Consider the following 19,267-nt stretch of genomic DNA (forward strand, 5'->3'; position numbering starts at 1 on the left):
TAATTAGCGTACACGTTCTCTATTTTTCAAATTTTCTCTCTATATTCATCATCCCTCTTAATATTTTTATTCTTTCCTTGTCTTTTCTTCCTCTTCATATTTACCATCTCTCAATCTTTTTTTTTTTTTTTATTGTTTCTTTAGTTTTAACATTTTCTTCCTCTTTATATCTTTCATCTTCTCCTAATTTTTGTTATTCTTCCCGTATTCTAAACATTTTCTTCCCCTTCATATTCATTTTCTTCCTCTTTTTTTGAGATATATTTCTTCATGTTATCTTTCTTTTTCCTGTATGATTATTTCTTTTTCATTTTTTATTATTCAGCAAATAATTCAATAATAAAATGTGAATATTTTACACGGCTAGGTCGAAATTAACATTTGTAACCGGTATACAGGAGTTCACTAAACGGAATAGTTTAATTATTATTAACTTTTGTTTATACGACACAACAGAAATCTAAAACTTTTGTTAATCAGCAACTCACGAAGATACGAATAACACTGATGTAGTAATACGAATAATAAAAGGAATTTTACTCTGTCCTACTATTTCATGTAAGATTGTTGAATTAATAATTGTATGAATATTTGATGTGAATAAAAACGAATATTTCAGCAATTGTAACACTTCATTAATAAATTAGAGGATCGTACTCACTTTCAAATGAAATAACTTTATATGAAGTGCAGCAAAAAATGTGTATATGCAATTTAATAGGCGTACAAGGAAGTCATGCGGTGTCCACGTCAGATTTTTTAAATTTATTATTAATTCTGCACAAATTATAATTATATAAAATATTAAAGAGAATAAATTTTCACTTAAACTATAAATGGATGTATTATTATTATTATTATTACAGCCAACCATACACAAAGAACTTAAAACGAAATTTTCAATTTTTTTTAAATTACATCTTTACTTTCTTTTTCCTGTTTAGCCTCCGGTATCTACTGTTTAGATAATTCTTCAGAGGATGATATGTATGAGTGTAAATGAAGTGTAGTCTTGTACAGTCTCAGTTCGACCATTCCTGAAATGTGTAGTTAATTGAAACCAACCACCAAAGAACACCGGTATCCACGATCTAGTATTCAAATCCGTGTAAAAATAGCTGGCTTTACTAGGACTTGAACGCTGTAACTCTCGACTTCCAAATCAGCTTAAATTAAATCAGTTTAAATTACATCTAATAATCAGTTTATATACGTAATCAAGGTCAAAATATAGTACATGTAAATACAGACCCGCAATTGTATATATGCGCGCGCATATACAATTGTGTAATTATTACTCTACTTGTTTAAATATCAAATCAGGAATTAAAAAAAATATATATTAATTTTTTTAGATGTAACATGAACTCCACGCTGTTACAGAGGTAGCTTCTTACCTGCCAGACTAAAAGTTTCGAATTCGTTACCCGGTTAGGATCTGGAAAATTTTGTAACAACGCAGTCCTTTATGACTTTAATAGTCATCAGTAGAAAAAGGTAAATAACAGAGCCACCCCACCCACATTTTTTATGACATAGATTATAGAAACCAGGAATGGTATGTAAGGAGGTAATAATTAGTATTATATCTAAATTTCAGTTATATCTAGTCGACCTCCATATTTTACGGTTAAGCCCGTCTACAATATTCAAATAAATGTATGTTGTACGCGCGTACATACACTCACAGATCTATTTATTAATGCACTTTATTATACATGTAAAGCCTAATTTAACTTTATTTAGATCTTTTAAAATATATTTCGTTGTTTTTAAATAATACTTGGCTCTCAATGAATGAAACAATTTAATCCAAAAATTATATTGAAAGTCATTAAGTGACATGGAATTAAATTTTGTCGGATCTCGGATTTTGTTGGGGTTTTTTTAATCTATTTTGTCACCTCCGTAATAGAACAACCGAATCATATACTGAGAGTTTTGGGTTCGATTCTTGGCTTGGACGCTAGCTCATATGTTAAATGCTTATTTGGGTATTGTCAATTAAAAAACGTTAATCATAGTCTGAAGAGTTTTACTCAGCTTGGAGAAAGGTCGCAGCTTCGTAGGATAATATGGTTACGCGAGTATCATTTTAGAAAAAAAAACATTGTTCATAACGGTTGACTGCGTCAACTAAGAAATTGACGCACAGAATTACTTGCGTAATGCTTCTGTTTCAGATCGCTTATATTCATATAAATACTAGAAACGGACTCGATTTATTCCTCACACAGTTAAATTTTACTTACGTAAGAATCATCTGTAAATAATTTGATAATAAAAAAATTGTAAAAAGAACCACGCTGGAAGTCTGGGGCTCGTTTTTCAATTTAGACGTAATCTTATAAATCTACAGGTTAACCAGTCTGCCGGCCTCCGAGGCGCGAGTGGTAGCGTCTCGGCCTTTCACCCGGAGGTCCCGGGTTCGAATCCCGGTCAGGCATGGCATTTTTCACACACGCTACAAAAAAAAAAGGTTAACTAGCCTCATTGTCGGCCTCCGTGGCGCGAGTGGTAGCGTCTCCGCCTTTCATCTGGAGGTCCCGGGTTCGAATCCCGGTCAGGCATGCCGTTTTAACACACGCTACACATAATTCGTTTCATCCTCTAAAGCAATACCTGACGGTAGCCCCGGAGGTTAAACAAAAAAAAATAAAAAGGTTAATCAGATTAAAAAAACTGAAGATACTGGGTTCCGCTTTGAATTAGATGGTTTTTTTAATATTTCATTCTTAGTTTGCACATAAAAATAATTCTTAAGGCGACAACAAATTCAAAAATAAATAAAAACCATCAGACGGTTAAAAGTGAAAGTACAGTGTAAAGTTGCATGTTTTATTTTATATTTTTGTCTTTATTTAATTTGTTTTATAAGATAACAGTCAATCCTGCTATTGCGTAAGGGATCTATAAAAGTGATAGACTCTGTTAACCTTGAACGTCGTAGTCCGTTGGAGTGAGGAATGTTTACAAAATAACTGTGTCAGCAACGACACGCTGGCTAAACAACACGGCAACAACTTTTATTTTCATCACGTATTATTAAAACAAATATTCTTTATGTATTTTATCTTAAATAATTTAATAATTTGAACTAGCAGACTCGCATGCTTCACTATGCTAGATTTGAGTAAATATAGATTAAATTGAACACAATTGAAAGTTAGATTAAAGCATTAATAAAATGACCATTATGGAACTTCACAAAATTTAACCTTTCCATTTTATCCTTTTCCCCTTCCCTTCCCCATTTTCATTTTATCACGTTGTTTTTCCATTTACCCCGTTTATCTTTCCCTTATTTCCCTCCCCTTCCTCTTTCTACTTTTCTTTTACTCCTTTCAATTTTCTTTTCCCGTTGTCCCCTTTTTTTGATTTTTTCCTTTTCCGATTTTTCCCTGTTTCCCTTTTCCTATTCTTCTCTTTCTTCCTTTTTCCCCGCGCTTAAATCGGTCCAGTAGCTTTTTTAGTCTATAGCGGACATACATATCGGAAACACTGAAATGGAATCGTAAAATATTTAGTACAGCGTAAACGATGGTAGATTGTCATTATTTAAGTAATCTTTTTACTACAGAATAAATTAAATATGGATAGGTTTTGTTTACTGAGAAATTTAACATTTTGTTTTTCAACAAATTTTGAAGAAGTTTCAGAACCAATTAATTTTTTTTTTTTTTTTAGTTCCCGATTCATCGAGGATATTTACTTATTATGTGAAATTATATATTTTCAAATAAGGTTATAAAGAGTTCCTAGACTACAAAATCATTAAACGCTACTTAATTCCAGTCAAGGTGGCAGTTAACAGCTTGTAAACTTGTAAAGCAACAAAGTTAAGTATACCTGATTATTTTTTTAATAGTCATAATTTCTTTTCCTCAGAAAACCATTAAAATTTATTTAAGATAATCCAATTCTAATTGAAGATTAAAAGCGAACCAAATCGAACTGTTAGTTTTAAATCCTATTATTTTTTTGTTTTTGTGTGATAAAATTATTAATTACATTTAAAAAATACATTATATTAAAAATAGTTATAATATAAAAACTATTACCTTGAAAATTAAAACTAATTAATTCAGATTAATAAGGAAATATTAGTAAAAAAAAACCTAACAGTATAAAATAAAAAAATAGCTGAATGTGATAGTGATTGTGTACAGTGAATGGAACAGATAGCGTAGTTGCTGTATGTATTCGATTAACTCGTCCATCCACCTGGTTCGCGCCGAATTCGTCAAAACAACTACGTGTATCAAAATGTGTATTATATTGATGAAAAATTATACTTTTTATAATATTATTAGCTTATTCCATTATATAAAGCGATGTAATGAAAATAAACAAAACTTACATAGTAATATTTTTTTCTGGTAACTTAATCTAAGTATTATTAATCATTAACGTTGTCGAATCAGTAGTAATATTGTTACTTGATTATTTATAATTAGCGTTTTCAGAAGTATTTTATATGAATCTAAACAACCCTTTAGAAAAGAATTCTACATGTGAACTAGGTAAGTTCTTTCAATAATAATATTTTATATTAAGACAAGTAGTACGCAAGTAAATAATGTGATTTGCATGTATGTATTATTATTTTTAGCTTCAACTAATATATTTTAATTCTTGTTATTTTAATTTAAATAAAATAAAATTTATATAATTACTTTATAAAAATACACAATAAAAATAATTTGCTTTCAAGTAAGTACCAACCACTAGAAGAGGGATTGCTGATTCATTTGTAGATTTGAATTGCTGAATATTTGATTGTAATATTTTTTATAGTATTAAGTTAATATTTTATAGCAGTAGAGCTTAAAAAGACTTTCTAAGGTGAAAATATGTTTTCTATTCATAGCCTGAGTATAAATTCCCCCTTTTGGATATATTATTATGTATAATAATGTTTCATGTGTTTTTTTCATTACACGTAATTTTTTTTTTTAAACTGAAAATTTTCATTATTACATCTATATATATATGTCAGCGATTTTTTCATGTATCCTCTTCATATTCTTCTAAATGCAGTTCATTTAAAATTTTTCACATGACAGAATATATTCTACAAATATCCACTTCTCTTACAATCCTCACTCAAATAAGAATATTATATATTTCCATTTCCTTTACTCATCTGTCTTTCTTCTGCTCATTCTTTTCTTGGGTTTTTTTACAATTCTGTGTTATTATGAAATTTCTTTTAATTGGATATTGGATAAAACTTTTCTTATTGAGTATTTTAATCCCTCCTTCCATTTAAAGACCGAAATCACTTAATTTAAGAAAATTACACTTGTTATTGTAACTATTTAATTCTTTTTCTTTCCTTTTTTTGTTTTATAACATTTAGATATTAAAAACAAGTAAAATATCTTATGAATAAAATTTACACATTTAACTTGAAAAACTATGCAACCTAGAATACTGAATTTTGCATTCTTATATAAAATGACAAATGATTGTATACAACTATATTACACATTTATTTAGTGTTCACAAGTATGACAACTCTTAATTAAATTTTTACTCCTTAAACAGAGAAAAATAAGATTTAGTTATTGCTTTTCCTCAAAACAATTCAGAATAAGACCACCACACTTTGAAGCACTCAAGGGGCATATGATTTAATCAAAAAACTTTAATGGGAAGGGTAGGGTTATAATGCCTCATTTTAAAGAGCATTAAAAAAATAATAAAAAAATGGCCATAAAATCATAAGGCTAGAGCAATTCTAATCAAAATGGCAGCCATTTAATGTTTTTCAAAAGTGGCCTACAGTATAATCTATTTCTGTGGTATGAAACCACCGCTTATTATGTTTATAAGCTACTATTGAAACTAGCTGTGAAAGGTATTAAATAGCCTCCATTTTGGTGAGAGTTGTATGATCATTTTTTATGTCAAAACTTTTGTTTTTCGATGCTCTTTAAAATGGTGTGTCATAACCCTTTTTCTTTACATTAAACTTTTTTCAATTATCCCCATTGTGGGTAGAGATGTGGTTTATGAAAATTTATTTAAAGTTTTATTATAATTTATGAACATATGTAATATATTTATTGTGTTTGTGTGTGTGTGTGTGTGCCCATGTGTGCACATTATAAACACACAATAAATGTTTCTGAGTGCGTCTGTATGTAATTAAAAGCAGCCTACATATTTATATGTAATAAAAGCAACTATTCTGTCCCTCCACCCAGAAAACACATCATAATTGAAACTGCACATTGATATAGTTGCTATCCATTTTAAGATCAGAATGTATATTTAAACATTTCTACCAGTGTAACTTCCTTCTTTTACTAAATAATTTTCTTCATGAAAATCTTTTTCTTTTCTTATTTTTTTTGCTTGTGATTGGACCTCCTAAGGATCTCGCATCCTGTCCTGACCTCTTTCTTTTATAAAATTCTTTCGTTCTTTCCTTTAATTTCTCTCTCCTTCTTAGGTTCTTCCATTATTTCCTTTTCTGTTTCTTTGAAAGTTTAGATTTATCTACTAGTTTTATTTGTCAAAAATTATTTCATTGGAAATATTTAATAATTTTAGAACTTTTTCAATTTCTTTGAACTAGCTTATTTTGGATTTTTCATAAAGTAATTTTTTTCTTTTACTAGATTTTCCTAAGAAATTTTTTAGGCCTTCTTAACTGCTTAAGTATTCAGGCAAAGCTATTGCTTTTTAATGTCTTAATTTTTGATTTTTTGGATAAGGATGTTTTATTGTAACTGTTTCTTTAAAATGATAAGCCGCTTCCATTTATTGTTTTGGCTTTTATTCCTTCTTTTTTAAAAAAGTCTCTTATAAAGTTAAAAAAGTTTACATAGTCTTATAAAATTATCAAACTTCATTTTACATGAGTGACTTTTTGACATTGTGTCAAGAAATCACTAGAACAATTTTCTTTTTAACTAATACACTTTAAAATGCTATTGTAAGTGCTAATTGAAATTTAGTCATGCTTTGTTACAGTTTGAGTCTTAAGTCATTCCCTAATAGTTTTAGACTAATTTAAACAATAAGAAATGATAAATTAAAACAAATAAAACATATTGAAATAATACTTTCTTCACCTACCTAACTTTACTTCACCTAATTTGATTAGATCATATTTAATTAAAAAACAAAAAAATTATTCTGTTATTTATGATGATAAAAAACTCATGAAATTAATTATACAGAATTTATTTGACAGAATTATAATAGTACTTCTGAAATAATAGCAATAAAAAGGATAAGTTGAATTACAAAAATAATATAGTAGAAACATCAGGTTGGATTTATATATAAATCATTTGTACTCCAATTTTAATGTTAATACTCAAATAGATTAGTCAACAGTATAAGTAGGATAAATAAACAAACTATCAACAATAAACAAACTGGAATCATTAATAAAACTATTAGCACAATATTTTGATCGGTTTAAAAACCAAACGTTGAGTGACTACATCAATCAACTTAAACTATTTGGAGTAGATGTATTAGAATTAATTACTAAATATGTTCAGTTGAAGTTTGATGAATGTAAACAGTTTCTTAATGCTACATTTGAAAGCCATCCTATTGTAAAAAATGCTATCGAAAGATTTCTTAATATAATTTCCAGTTGTAACATTTATTACAAGACAAAATGGTTTGGTAATAATTGAGGCACATCAGAAATATTGAAAGAAAGCTTACACCAGTTGTTTGATGGCATTAGTAAAATATTAGTAACATCTATAAATAACAGAAGAAGAATCATCTTTTCATATATCACCTGATTATAATTCTGTCAGTTCACTCAAGAGTTGCTTTTGTTATTAAGAAAAGTAGTACGCAAGTAAATAATGTGATTTGCATGTATGTTAATATTAATTACAAAGTTAGGTTTGGTAAGCACTAATTTGGGAATTTAATGAACTAAACGTTTATCATTTGCACATTTTTAGATTGGAATTTGTTTAATAGCTTTCCTAATTTTGATTAACTACCTGATTATCAATTCTCTCGCTGCTTCTAAAAATTATACAGCTACATCAGTTAATATAAAAACAAGAATGATGGTAAAGGTGTTAAAGATTCATTGACTATATTAATCTGTTTGAACCAATGAATTAGTATTAGTATAATGGAACCAGGGCAGTTTTGTTATTCGACAAACATTTTTGGCCTAGAGTATGCATATAATCATAATTTATTTTATATAAAATCAATTAAAATAGATTTATCAATAAAAAAGCAGATTGGTAATTGATGTTGTCAAGCTCTTAATGAAAAACTATTAATAAACCATAGTGTGCAGTATACTTTATTTTACGTAGAAGACATCTTACGTAATTAACAGTATCATTGTTGAAATTCTGCATTGGCAATATTATGTACTTTCAACATCATGACCCTCGAAGGAGATGACACCCAACGATCCCGGTCATCACACCACCCCCTCCATTCCTAGCCATAGGTTGATTTACTGGAGGTCATCTTTTAAACCCTCTAAACTTGATAACAACACACAGTCATCAGTTTGGCTTCTGTCAGGATGCTACCGATGCAAATGTCTTGGCAGACATTTTGATCAGTGTATTTACACAATCTACTATCACCTTAATATGTCCTCTTCCAACCACATTAGTGTAACTTACAACCCACAACTATAAAACTAACCGATTTGTGAAGGTGCAACCCCCGTGCCATCATCTAACATCGAAGGTTTCATATTAAAACTTTCCATAAACAGAATTTGTTTGCATGTTCTACCGGTTGTAGAAATATTTTATAGCCGACAATTGTGGGTATTTAATCAGTGTTTTTATTACACAAAAAGTGAAGATTCAGCAACATATATGTACAATTAATCTAAAGCAAAAAAGGAGACAAACGAGACAACATCATTTCTGCTACTTTTTACTGAAAATGTTTTAGACTCCAGTCTAAAAACTGTTTTCATATTCAATCACTGTTTTCAAATCGATAACACTGTGAAACTGAGAAAGGAAAAATAAATGGGAAAAGAGAAAAAATTAATGGTTTTTTTTAAGAAAGGCAACCTTTGTTTCTTTCTTTGTAGTCAAATCAGCCATCTCTTTTTTAAATGCATATACATTTCCATAATTAATAACTTTTATAGTAATGAATAAATTACTTTTTAATTTTTTCAGTGACTGGTTGGTGAAGATGTTTTATCAGTTTTAAAAGTAAAAAATAATAAGTCCCTGTTCCAGTCGTTTCTGAACACCTTAATGAAATAAAATCCAGGTAAAACATTTGATATTACATTGAAAGACAAAATAGTGCATTTTTTATTACTATCCAACATTATAACAAACATAATCTTTACTTTCTAAAAATTTCAAAGTTATTATTATTTTTCATATTTTTGTTGAGATACTTTATGAAAATAATTTTTTTTTTTAGATCTGTACAATTTAATTCTTTAATATTGTAATTAAATTTTAGTCTTTTTACTGAATTTCTTTAATTTAGATTTTTCAGATAATCTAATTTTGCTAATTTTTCAGGAGAGCATTTTTGTGGTTAGATTTTCTAATAAAAATCAACCGATAATATTCATTTTTGATTTAATAATAATAAAGTTTTAACTGTTGTTTTTTTTTTTTTTTTTTTATCTCTTAGTGCAGAAATATACACTATTTCAGTATGATAATCGAAAAAAAAAAATTATGGCCTAACCTCAAACTTTACTAAGGAACAACATGATAAGTCCAAGACTTTTAAGGTTCTTTTTGTGCATTATGCTTGCTTATCTTCATAGCATAGTTCAGGTAACATAAAGCAGCCAGGTTGCAGTTGTTCTCCTTCATATATTTCTCTAGGTAAATTTCTGGAAATAACAATTTCTACCAGGATTTTTTCGTTTTCTTCTTTTGGTTTTTGAATTTCTTCAGCTGAAAATTCATTTCTTTGCCTACCTCTTTTTGCTATTAGTTCACATCTGTGGGGTGATGGGAGTACTGGAGCTGTAAACCACGGTCCACTGTATGTATTTCTGAATGATATCAATACTGAATGGTTTTCAGGTACTTTTAACTCCTTAATAGGCCTTGAACGATATGAGTTTCTAAGACTCGTACTGTTTGTTAAAGTAATTATATTCTGATGTAATCCAATTACTTCATATAGCGATGGTTAGTGACAAGCTGTATGAAAAACTTCAAACTTCATACCACTCTTCTGGTACTTCAGTTCTTGTTTTCCGATTCACTGAACCAATGTCTTTGTCACACGCTAAATAGGAGTATCCTCTTTTAGGAAATATGATCTTCACCACTTTGAATCTTTTTACAATATGAATAAGATGGTGTGACACATTCTGATTACAGACGTTTTCATTTTGTCCTCCACTTGAGTCAAAAATATTTCTAATTCTCCGATGGATGGTTCAAGTACATTATTAACGAAATGATGAATGAATGAGCATATTTCATCACTTCTTTTCTTTCCTGACATTTCAGGGTTCATGTAAAAATAGCTTGAGCTATCAGGTAAGACACGAATATTAAAAATAAAAAGCAAAAACTGATGTCTGTAATATACATCATTCGTAAATATATTAGAACAATTAAAGTTTTTGCTGAAATTATACAAATAGCTTCTTTATTTCTGTTTTCACTTTTCCTCACAGAATTTTTTTAAATGCATTTTTCTTTTATGAAATACCTTTGGTTTTTTTAAATGTAGTTGGTGTTGTATTTCAAGTATATAGATTTACTGTAAAACCGGTTAAAAATCTAATTTTAAAAATTTTAATATTTAAAGGCCAATCTCCTCTGAGTAGTTTCAATTAACTGGTTTTTGGTTTCAATTTTCAAAGTTTCAGCTATGTGAACCTGTAGAATCTTTTCTTTAGCTTTGTAAGCATCACAGTAACTGCACATATCTGCCAGTGCATTTACATTGTCTGCCATTTATCTGTCTGCCAGTGCATTTACATTGTTGACATCCCAATGAGGCCTGACTTATTACTGTGAGATATAATCAGTTAAAGGGTCAAAAGACGACCTCTGTTACAGCCCATTTTACCATCACGAGGAGGGGTTGGTGTGGCGATTGGAATCGTCACAAGGGGGTGTCTTCCCCTATGGGGGTTGGGCTGGTCCCTGTATCCTAGTCCACTGGACTGGCCTAGTGGTTAACTCGTCATTGCAAATCAGCTGATTTCAAAGTCGAGAATTCTAAGGTTCAAATCCTAGTAAATGCAATTACTTTTATTACAGATTTGAATACTACATCGAGTATCCCAGTGTTCTTTGGTGGTTGGGTTTCAATTAACCATACATCTCAGGAACAGTTGACCTGAGACTGTAAAAGACTACACTTCATTCACATTCATACATATCATCCTCTTAAGTAATATCTTATGGTGGTTCCAGAGGCTAAACAGAAAATGAAAGGTCCCTGTATCCTGGGGCTTTTAAGTGTTTTAAAAATATTCTGTTTGAATTTGGTACTTGCGATAGGTGAATGATGTGAACATGTTTAGAAAGAAAATAAATGCAGTGTATTTTAATATATTATTGAAATACTTATTTTAGCTACTTAAAAAAATTATGATCTAAAAATATATAAACATGAACAAAATAAAGAATTGTGATACTACTTCACTAAACATAATTAGCTTTATTGTAGTAAATTTTGAAACAGTCAAGTGTACACAAAGCTACTGCACACTCAGAACACCACTAAGTAGTTTCCTTTCTTCTAGCTTTCCCTAAGGCTGCCCTTGTTTATTCAGACCAGACTTTACACACCTTTGCAGGGTGCACTTTCTTTTCAGCTTGGGGTATATTCTAAGTGAAGTGATGACCTGTAAGTCTTTGTTTTTACTGCTGTTGATGTGGATTCCTGTGCAAGAACTCCTGCCTTTTATCTTAAAGCCATTCCAATGAATATAATACATTTTTTCTAAATGACATTTATGACTCAAGGGTAATGGTTGTGATTCCAACTATAAAATAAAGGCATTGGCAATAGACATCATAAATAAATGGAAAAATAATTTTCTCCACTATATCATTTGCTTACATTTGAATGGTTAACATGAAATAATCTGGTCATTTCTATACACCAGTTTTATTTTTATTATAATTAATAATTATATCAGGTTTTTTGTTTTTGAAATCAAAAATTAACATATGTCCCCAAAAGAGCACAGACTTACTTCACTTTCAGTTATTCTGTGTACTGAAGATAAGGATAATACTGTGTCTTCCCATTTGACATACAGAAGATGATTTCTTATCATGTAAACATACTTTTAGTTTTTTTTTTTACTAACTTTAATTTTGGCAGTTTTTTCAGATAGGACATCCAGCTTTAGTATGTCACTACCATTAAAAATCAAACAGCTGGTGAACTATAAAACCGGTCTGTGAATGTATGTCCCTTGTCAAGATAATCAGAAAGAAGTCTTTGGAAAAGAGAAATTATAGAATTTTTGTTATTTTTACCCGAGTAAATTTCAAATTGAAATTTACTTCCGCTACAACCACAAACAATAAGTAGTTTTATGCCATAAACACGAAATCTTATCCTGCCTCTAAATCCACGTACCCCTTCATCAACTGTCAAATTTTCCCTTTGTGAAAAGCATACTGAATAATCAGATATCAAATGGTTAAAAAAGACCTTGGTTCAGAGATTATTACTTGGTGTTCTTAATGTTTTGGGATCGTGAATATCCATACTTGAACAGAAAACGATATAACTTAGCAATAAAATATACACCAATATTTATTATTTTTACTTACGAAAAAATATATCGTTAATAATTACCTTGTTTACAACAAATTCAACACGGCACTACACAAAAATAAATCATAATTACCTTGTTTACAACAAATTCAACACGGCACAAACAGCACTTCTAACCCCAACACGAAAACAACACCAGTGCTCGAGACTTTATACTCGATATTTTTTTTAAAAATATCAGTCAGAGTGTGCGATAAAACAAACGAATCAATCCAATCCAAATAAACTAAAGAACGAACCGATGAAGCCTAACACCAAATGCAATCCGTACGAAATTAAATACGAATGCCCGTGGATTTCATGTGCTCCGATCACTACGAAAATGAGTACAACTTTACGCCGATAAACAACAATATTATATACTGATAAAAGAGTTACGTACGATAGGCCATCCTGTATTGATCACATTTTTGATCAATTTTATATAAACACACAATATTTCTAATGCTGTCATTCTGACACATTTTAATGATCATAGGGCTTTTGCCATAGCTATTTTTAAGGACTTAACTCAAAATAATTAGTAAAGGATTTTAAGGAGGTCCTGGATTAAGATCATATTTACAAGAATATAACTGGAGGGAAATTCTTGATAATGATGATTTTCAGTTTAATAACGTTTTAGATATTATATTAAGGTATATTAATCAATCAAAATCTGTTATTTATTTTAAGGCATGGATAAAATTGGGCTGTACATTACCAGTTCTCAAAGAGATGGGTTGTATAATGTATGGCATAAAAATTCTCACAGCCACAAAATTAAGACTGAATAGAATAAGTTGAATAAGTAGCGTGAATTATGGCAGCTAAACAACATTTTAAAAATTAAATTTTGTATAAAAAAAAGATATGTTTGTCTCTTTCAATATCTCTTTCAGTTATAAAAAAAAGTAGCTTCAAAGGTATGATGGTGTACGGTCCGGCAACTCGACTAACACACCCATTGCCACTCTTATTGTGCGTATGACATGGCTGGTTACATTAAACTCCAGTTACTTAAAAAATAAAATGAAAATTGATAAATGAAATATGGTCTCCTTATGGTGTTTGTAGATAATGCTGAGAACCATACAAAATACTTTTTTACTCTCCGAAGGGAGGGTGCACCAGCTAAAACTACATTTTTAAGATGGGGCTGACTATCCTGAAACCCATATACTTCACATCACTCAAAGTTTCAAGTCCTGTGTTGACAAAACTGATGCTCTGAAGAAATTACAATGAGCTGATGATTTTTATAAATTGTTATTAAGCAGTATTATTTTCACAAGCACAGGGATAATGAATACAATGTGGATCTAGACGGTGGCTAGATGGGAATGTCTGTATTTAAATAAACACAAATGCTACCTTCCACGTTGCACTGAGTAGTTGACCCTCCACCTCTCAGTAGTTGATCAATGTGTCTTTTTAGGGAATATCCATCACCATCAACCTTAACTATGTAGTGAAGTTTTCCAAGGTTCTGGACTACAGTTCTGAGTCCCATACTGGTTTGCCTGTGGAGGGGTACCATTATTATAAACAATATTTATTTATTATAGTATAATGAACAACTACAAAAGGAACATTGAAATGCATACTGATAAAAACTGTCCATTCTTGATACCTCGTCGGCTTACATCAATATTGTTTGATCGTTGGGATACAACAGTCTTCCATTCTTATTGAAAAGGTACACTGAAAAATACATTTACATTTGATTATACATTGAAGAGTATTGAATTTAGATACATGTTTACCGATTTAAATCGTTAAAGTATAACAAGGATACATTGTAATGTTGAAGTCTTGTTGGCAGTTTATATTCCCCTTTCTGATCGTCTCAAAATAAGTTTTTGCTGCACTACCGGTTGCTCTTGAGGTTCCCGCATGGCCTTTGAAGGTATAAAGTGAAACACCTTTGGAGGATCTCTTCTTGGTTCGTCATATGTATTTGGTGACAAAGCAAATGTCACTGTTTTCTTTGGTTTAGAATCGATAGACACATATAAGTAGAGATCAATGTGTCGCTTCAGGAAATACCGTCACCATCAACGTTAACCGTGTAGTGACGTTTTCCAGCTTCTGGACTACAGTTCCGAGTCTCTACATTGATTTGCCAGTAGAGGGGTACCACCTTGCTTGTACTTGATTTCCCACACTTAGCTGATGCACACTGGAATGATGTTGGAAGGTGAAGGTGTATGTGATGGTGTCAGTTTCAGGTCTAATTTAATATGTAATCTTTATTTTATTTATTATTCTGATGGAGATTTACCAGATGAGACAGGTGTAGATATATAATATATTAAGATTTCTTAAATTTTCTCTTGATTGGGTAGTTTAGATAAAGTCATTGCCTGTATTATTTGCTTAAAACTATGTATATTGCATTCAGTGAGCTCATTGGTAGCAGGATGATCTGGTGCTATAAACATTTGGTGTATATCAATATACGCAAACAATGTATCAAGAATGGGAGTGATGATTTAGACAGTTTTTATCAATATGCATTTCAAAGTTCCTTTGTAACTGTTCATTATATTATAATACATAAATATTGTTTATCATTTGAAAACACGTGTGTTTATTTAAGTAGACACATAACAATTGGCGACGAGGATGAGAAACAACAGGAAGGGTGAGTGAAGCGAACTCTTATCAGGTAGTTATTGATAAAACTGTTAACCATTGAAAAATAATTTTTTTTTTAACATAATATTATGTAGACTACAGGCAAAGAATCTTATAAGTTCATTTTTTGTTTTTTTCTTTCATTTTACTTATGGAATTCATTGCCATGTAATGGTAAAACAATATAGGGATAAAACTTTGTAAATCACAATATATGCAATGTTTTAAGGTTAGTATACAGGGAAAGACCTTATATGTCCATTCTGAACAAGGGAGGATTCTTTACAGGCCCATATGTTGACAGTCCAATGATTTGAGTGTATTGGTTTTATGAATTCACTGGCTACTTTTATTCTTTCTTGCTTTTACAATATAAAAATGGCTATATTAGTCTATTTTAACCTATTTAATAGAAACTTCAATATAAGTTCTGATATCCACGTAATGTGGATATCAGAAATTATATTGAAGTTTCTTATTAAGAAACCCTTAATAAGTCTAATAAGTAAAAATGACTACTAAAATTTGATATCAAATAATAATAATAAATACCCTTTATACAGTTTAAATTTTGAAGGGGTGAAATATATAGATTTTTTAAAATTATTATTATTATTATTATTATTATTATTATTACATAAGCTACCATACTCACCATAACTTGAGTAAGAACTGTTAAGCTTTCCTTCTTTTTTATTATTTTTAAAAAATTTAAACTTTAATCTTTTGAAAGTTTGAGCTTGTTTTCTCTGGTGAGGGGCTTATACGAATATGCAATTATATAAGAACAAACTACAGTAAACATTTCAAAATTTGATTCTGAACAAAGTTATGAATTTTCAAAATATGCACAAATCATGTGCATTTATGCCATTATCAGCCTCTCTGAAATTGTTACTCGCACACACATACTCACTCATACATGCACCACACACACACACACACACACACACACACACACACACGCACACACGCACACGCACACGCACACACACACACACACACACACACACACACACACACACACACTCATCCTAAAGTGACTCGTATGTGTCTGATCCTTTAGTGCCTGGAATAGCCTGGTGAGTTGGGTCCTCTTCATCCTTGAGTCGGTGTTTTCTCTGTACTTGCTTGTCCCCAGGGGGGGGGGGGGTACTGGTTCTTCTTTGCTGACAAAACCTTCTGAAAATACACTGCATTAAAACATCAAAGCTAAATATTTTGTGGTACTTACGTATTAACGCCACCGCAGCAGAAGTTGCGCTAATGCGCCAATAAAGAGCAATCTTTTGGATTCCTTATTGCCTTGTTGTTTGCTGATTTTTGATGCAATTTTTTAGTGCTACAAAGATGCGAATTTGGGATTTGCCAAAAACAGAACAAGATGCAATTTTATTTTTTCAGGAGCAAAATATTTTACCAAAAAAACGAAACTTTATTTTGGTAAACATAAGTTTTGGAAATGTAATTTAAGACTGTGTGATCAGCAAGTGGGACTTAGAAAAGACAACTGGTTAGGTTAGCTGTAGCTGCGGTGGCATTAATACGAAGTACATATTTTGTTATCAGTTTTTACAAAAGGTTTATCATAATTTTTATTTCATATTAAACTGTTTAGAATACAAGAAAGAAAATATACTCGTATGATAAGTTACAATTCATATTATACAATTAAAAAGCCATGTACTACTAATTTTCTGTTAGATTAAATGACATATATAGAGTTTATCATTTGTAAAAAAAAATAACCAAAATTAAGTTTAAGAAAATTATTAATTATGTTATAGCCCAGTCAGGGTTTGTCACCTGAACCCCTGACACATTTGTTATTCTCATGGTGGTGAGAATATTAAATGTTTTATAGATATTCATTAAAGAAAAAAGAATTAGTCATTTTATTTCATTATATTTCTTTGCCATGATGACAGACAGTTAATGAAGTAAGAACTAATTTTTGTTTCTTTAATGAATATCTTTAATTCACAACTTCATCCCCGAGGAAGCTAGGGCCTGTACCTACGGCTTAAAACCATTCTGTTATTACTCGAATGTATTCTGAAATTTGAAAGCAATCAGTCAGTTAGTTCTTGCATGATGCTGTTGCAAACAAACTTTGCATTGCTGTTGCAGATTCACAAACTTTTGCATTTAGATATCAGATGAACCCTAAACATATTTAATAAAATAAAATATGGAATTATAAAAATATTATTGCCCTGAAAATATAAAATAAGTAGCCCGAATTAAATCTTTAAAATACTTTTTTACTTCATGTAAAGTATTCTCTTTTTATTTTTAGTTTTGCTGAAAATATCAATAAAAAAATTCTACATAAATTGTATTTTATTTAAAATTATAACCTGAAAAATGAAAAATAATCAACACAATATGTATTGAATTACAGCTAGCGAAAAATTTCCTTCAGTGAAATGAAGGTTTTATGGCGTTATATATGGGGTAAGCTTGGTGGTTTCTTATGTTTCATAAACTGAAAAATTAAATAAAATGGGTCCCAGAACTTAATCTCTCATAGTTTCATGATATCCTATGTAAAAAAAAAAATTTGATGGCAAAACACATTTTTTTTTAGCTTTTATGTGCAATAACTAATATATGATTGTAGAAAATTTAATTCTGAGAAGACTGATTTAATAAAGTCTATGAAAAATAACTCTCTCAGACATTCCTACACTCCTCTTATTCCTCATATGTCCCTCTCAGACTTCATTAAATTTTATTATGTTTATTTAAATTTGATATTTTTATGTTTGCTGTTGCTTTTTAAATAAAATATACATTAGTTTTTATTACATTCTTGGTATAGTAGCTGTAGTTAAGTTTTTTTTTAAATATAATTTATGATATTTAATTTATGTTTTAGACGATAATGCAAAACATTTTTCACCAAAAAAGAAAAAAAATTGTGAACACCTGTTTTATGTGTGAATTCTCTAACACACCTTGTAAACAGATCATCTTTACTGGAAATAGACAAAAGTGTGTTGAATATAAAAAAAAAACTTAATAAACTTAACTTATACACTTGTTATGTTACAAATATTTTTATGAATGTTTGGTACATGTAAACATGTGACTTAACACTTCATTTGCATGTTCTTACACATGTCCTTTTGAGTTAAAGTCTCAAGGACAACCCTGAAAAGAGGCAGGAATTGATCTAAGGGAAGACTGTTTCTTTCATGGGCAATTTTATGTATCATACTGTAGGGTCAGCTCACCCAGTAGTCTATTCAGAAAGATTAGTAATATAATTTACAAAGAAGTAATAAAATCTTCCCAGAATCTGCCCTAATCCCAAACAGCACTGATACAATAATATGCTTATTCATTTGCATGTACGCATATGCTAACAACTGTACACCTACCATCCATTGTATGTGTCTATGTATACATTTTCTTTTTCCTAGAATATTTTTTTCAACGTGTGCACATTTTGTACTAATAGTATTCATCTCTTTTTAAAATACTTTGTACTTTTGAATAATCACACAATTTTTGTAATTAAATAAAAAAAAGCTTACTTGTTGAGAAATTAATCTTTGTATTTATATTAAAATTCTGATTAAGCATTTCATGAGCGAAATAAATAATCAGAATCAGCCGCGACAGGATATGCTAGTATATATGGGTTAGAGTATAGTATTTAGCATATGAAATCATTATTACTGGTATCTATTTCTGGAATAGTTATTCTAATTAATGTTTATTGCGTTGAAGCCTTTGTTTTGTATAATCTTCTTTAGTCTTGCATTAATTACGTTAGAATGAACATTTAATGTAAAGCCTAACATCATTGGTATGATGTTATATTAAGGTTTAATGTTATCTTAAAGCCTTGAACTTGGTTTATTGGATCTGA

This window comes from Lycorma delicatula, chromosome 12, assembly GCF_047948215.1.
Source record: "Lycorma delicatula isolate Av1 chromosome 12, ASM4794821v1, whole genome shotgun sequence".
Lineage (NCBI taxonomy): Eukaryota > Metazoa > Arthropoda > Insecta > Hemiptera > Fulgoridae > Lycorma > Lycorma delicatula.